Source organism: Arachis duranensis, chromosome 8 (genome assembly GCF_000817695.3).
Source record: "Arachis duranensis cultivar V14167 chromosome 8, aradu.V14167.gnm2.J7QH, whole genome shotgun sequence".
NCBI classification, from domain to species: Eukaryota; Viridiplantae; Streptophyta; class Magnoliopsida; order Fabales; family Fabaceae; genus Arachis; species Arachis duranensis.
The window spans coordinates 23,681,628-23,686,466 of record NC_029779.3 but is presented as its reverse complement, the minus strand read 5'-3'; positions in this window follow the sequence as shown (position 1 = coordinate 23,686,466).

Below are 4,839 nucleotides of genomic sequence, written 5' to 3'. Positions count from 1 at the left end.
TGGCCGAGCTTGCTGATCGCGTTTCCCAGTTTCCTGGGGATATGGCACTTACTCGTCGTGTGGGTTTGGAGGGGATGGGCAAGTTTATCCAGGTGTGTAATTTTGTTTATGTCCTTTTTGTTTTTGCTTATTTGAGTTTGCTGAAGTTTATCCTGTTTTGTATAGATTGTTGCTTCTCGGCTTCTTTGTGTTGGTCGTACTACGGAGCTGTTAAGTTCGGAACAGCAGGCTCTGATTGATAAAGCTGCTTCCTTAGAGCATTTGTTAAAAGAAAAGGAAAAAGCTATAAGTGATGTCACCGCTAAGGTGAAAGAAAGGGAAAATGAAGTAGAGGACCTGAAGGAACAGATCAAGTTACGGAAGAGAGAGAGAGAAGATGAAGTGGGACGTCTTCAGGAGCAAATCAGGCTGCTCCAGGCTGATTTCAAGGAAAATGACAAAGTTAAAGGTGAGATGATTGCTCGTCTGAACGAGCTTGAGGAGGAGAAGATGGACATGTTTTTGGCCGGGTTCGATCGTGCTGTTAGCCAAGTTTTATTGTTCGCCCCTGACTTTAACGTTGGGCAGCTGAATGCTGCAAAGATTGTGGTTAATGGTCAGCTTGCTAATGATGAAGGTGTCGAAGACCAGGATGAGAGTGTTCCTCCTCCTTGATGGAAATTTTCATGTTTTATTTATTATATTTTGCTGTTTGTGTTGGAATATTTTGAACTTTGTTTCCGCCTTTGTTTGTCGGCGTTTGTATGTATTGTGAATGCCTGTTTAGTTCTCGTGCTGTGACTTTTATGGATACTGAATATTTCATCGACGTGTTCGGCCTTAAGAGGGCGGTTTTGTTAATTTGATATGCATTAAAGCTTTGTATTGGTTGCGAAATTGAATTGTTTAGTATGTGAGATGGTCGGCCTCGTTAAAACCTGTCCGAGTAAACCCTCCTTAGGGAAAAACCTCGTGATCAGGAAAAAGAGTACCTGGCCAACTCACAATTACAAAGAGAATTTAGCTGTAATACATTTTTAGGGACGAAATGTTCCAAGTGTTGGGGAGGGGTGTCCCTTCTATCGTTTCCAGGCAGTACGCTCCCTTTCCAATGACTTTAGAAATTCGAAAGGGGCCCTCCCAATTCGCAGCTAACTTTCCCTGACCTGGCGGTTTCCGTATATCTTCCATTCGTCGCATGACTAGGTCTCCCTCTTGTAGTGTTCTCGGCCTTACTCGTTTGTTGTATTGTTTCTTTACCATTACTTGCATGGCTTGCTGCCGTAGTTTAGCCAGGTTGCATTCTTCGTCAATTAGATCGATCTCGGTTGCTCTCTCCGTCGAGTTGTCTTGTTTGTTGAAGTATTCGGTTCTATTGGATCCTTGGCTGATTTCGACTGGTATCATACATTCTGCTCCATATACTAGTCGGAATGGGCTTGCGTTCGTTGTTGTATGCGGTGTTGTGTTATAGCTCCATACTACTTCTGGTATGAGCTCAGCCCACCGCCCCTTAGCATCTGTTAATTTTCTTTTTTAACGCCTGCAAGATAACTTTGTTAGTAGCTTCTGCGAGCCCGTTGGTTTGCAGGTACTCGATAGAGGAAAAATGATGTTTAATATGTAAATCTGTAAGGTATGATGCAATTTTCCTATCGGTGAATTGCCTGCCATTATCGCATATGATTTCCCTAGGTAAACCGAATCTGCATATTATCGTCTTCCAAATGAAATTTTGTACCTTTTCGGCTGTGATCTTTGCTAGGGGTTGTGCTTCAACCCACTTTGTAAAGTAGTCAATGGCTACAAGTAAAAATTTTACCTGTCCCGTCGATATAGGGAACGGGCTGAGTATATCCATCCCCCACTTGTGGAATGGCCAGCTGATGTTTGATGCATGCAGTAGCTCGGTCGGGTTGTGGATAAGTGGTGCACACCGTTGGCATGCATCGCAGCGCTGTACTTTATTGTTGCAATCCTTTCTCATTGTTGGCCAGTAGTAGCCGGCTCGTAGGGTTCTTGTGACTAGGCTTCTACTTCCAGTATGATTCCCGCAGATTCTATCGTGTAGTTCGTTTAAGATAGTTTCTGCTTCTGCTGACCCGAGACATTTCAGAAGGGGTATCGAAATTCCTCGTTTGTATAGCTTGGCTCCCAGCAGAGTATACTGAGCTGCTTTGTATCTGAATGACCTCGGTTCCTCACCTTCTGGTATGTCTCCGTTTCTTATGTAATTGACGAATACATTTCTCCAGTCTTCTTCCTCCTGCGATATGCTAAAGACGGATTTTGTGTCTAAACTAGCCTCTGTTAGCGTAATATGGTGAAGCTTTTCCGTTTGTTCGGTTAGTCTATACGTGGCAAGTTTTGACAGAATATCGGCTCTGTAATTTTCATCCCTAGGTATGTGTAGTATTTCAAATTTTTGGAAAGACTGTACTAGGGTTTTGACCGAGTTTAAATATCTTTCTAAGAGTGTATCTCGTACCTGAAATTGGCCGCTTACTTGTTGTACCACTAGTAGTGAGTCACAGTGAACTGTCAGAAAAGAGATTCCTACCATCTTAGCCTATCGTAATCCTGCCAGTAAGGCTTCATATTCGGCTTGATTGTTTGTTGTTTCGAAGAGGAATTCGATTGACTGCTCGGCCTGTACCCTTTCATCATCCTTTAGGAGGATCCCTGCTCCACACCCGTTTTCATTTGACGCGCCATCTACATATAATTCCCACTTTTTGTTCTGTTCATCTTTGTATGTGAAGTCGACTACAAAATCGGCTAGCGCTTGAGCTTTAGGTGATCCTCTTGACTGGTATGATATTTCGAATTCAGAGAGCTCAATCGCCCATTTCGTCATTCGTCCCGCCAGGTCTGGTTTTGAGAGTATTTGTCGTAAAGGGTGCCCCATGTGTACTATGATCGGGTGCGTTTGAAAGTAATGTCTCAGGCGCCGAGCCGTTATCACCAAACCGAGTGCTAGTTTCTCTATTGTTGAATACCTTAGCTCGGCATCTTGTAGGACTCTACTCACGAAGTATACTGGGTGTTGCTCGTTCCCTGTTTCTGTTACGAGCACAGAACTGATAGTGTTAGCTGAAATTGAAAGGAAAAGTAGCAGTGGTTTACCTTGCTCTGGCTTTTGTAATATAGGCGGCGATGCTAGTATTTGCTTGAACTCGGAAAATGCTTTTTCGCAGTCTGTCGTCCATGTGAATTTTTCCGATTTCTTTATTATTTTGAAGAAATGATAAGATCTTGTTGCTGCAGCTGGTAAAAATCTTGATAAGGCGGCTAGGCGCCCTATTAGTCGCTGCACCTCTTTAATTGTTGTTGTGATTGCATGTTTAATATGGCTTGGCACTTATCTGGGTTAGCTTCTATACCTCGGTTTGTTAACAGAAAACCAAGGAACTTTCCTTGTTTTACTCCAAACGCGCATTTTTCAGGGTTGAGCCTCATGTTATGTATTCGTAGCTATTGGAAGACTTCTTTTAGTTAGCTTCGTGCTGCTCTTCAGAGCTGGATTTGATGACCATGTCATCGACATAGATCTCAATATTTTTTCCAATTTGGTCTTTGAATACCTTGTCCATTAGTCTTTGATAAGTGGCACCTACATTTTTTAGTCCAAAGGGCATTACTTTATAACAGAAATTACCTTGGTCGGTTATGAATGTTGTTTTATCCTCGTCGTCCGGGTGCATTTGGATCTGATTATATCCTGAGTAGGTGTCCATAAAGTTTAGCACTTTGTATCCTGAGGTATCATCTACAAGTCTGTCGATGTTCGGCAGAGGATACGAGTCCTTTGGGCAGCTTCCTGTGCTCTTCTTTACCATAACCACGTTGGCCAGCCATGAAGAGAATCGGACTTCTTTGATGAAACATACATCGAGAAGTTTCTGTGTTTCTATTGCTGCTGCACTCCTTCTTTCGGCTCCCAAGTTTCGTTTTTTCTGACGTATAGGTCGGGCATTCGGGTTAATTGCCAGCTTGTGGCAGATGAAGTTCGGGTCGATCCCAGGCATGTTGGCTGGGGTCCAAGCAAATAGGTCAGCATTATCTTTCAGGATGTTCTTCAAATGTTGCTTTCTCCCTGCAGAAAAAGCTGATCCAACGTTAGTATATTGATTGTCTGTATGTAATTGTACCTTTTCCAGATCGTCTGTTGGGGAGGGTCGGTCATGGTTATCTCTTGGATCCATGTCGGTTAGTTGCAGGATATGTTCTGAGTTATATACCGAGTTTATCCTCGGGATTGTCTCTTTTGCGGGCTTCAGCAAACTTGCATTGTAGCATTGCCTGGCCTCTCTGTGATCGGCATGAACCGTTGATATTGTGTTATCCTGCAAAGGAAATTTGACGCACAGGTGGATGGTGGAGATGATGGCTCCAAAGGAGTTCAGGGAGGGGCGCTGGTATGCGAAATTGTGATCAATTCTTTTCACAACTCAAATAATCCCTAGTAATGGCCCCAAAAACTTGGTGCTCAATACCATGGCATAAACACAACTTCGCACAACTAACCAGCAAGTGTACTGGGTCGTCCAAGTAATAAACCTTACGCGAGTAAGGGTCGATCCCACAGAGATTGTTGGTATGAAGCAAGCTATGGTCACCTTGTAAATCTTAGTCAGGCAAACTCAAATGGGTATGGTGATAAACGCATAAAACATAAAGATAAAGATAGAGATACTTATGTAATTCATTGGTAGGAACTTCAGATAAGCGTATGAAGATGCCTTCCCTTCCGTCTCTCTGCTTTCCTACTGTCTTCATCCAATCCTTCTTACTCCTTTCCATGGCAAGCTTAAGCAAGGGTTTCACCGTTGTCAGTGGCTACCTCCCATCCTCTCAGTG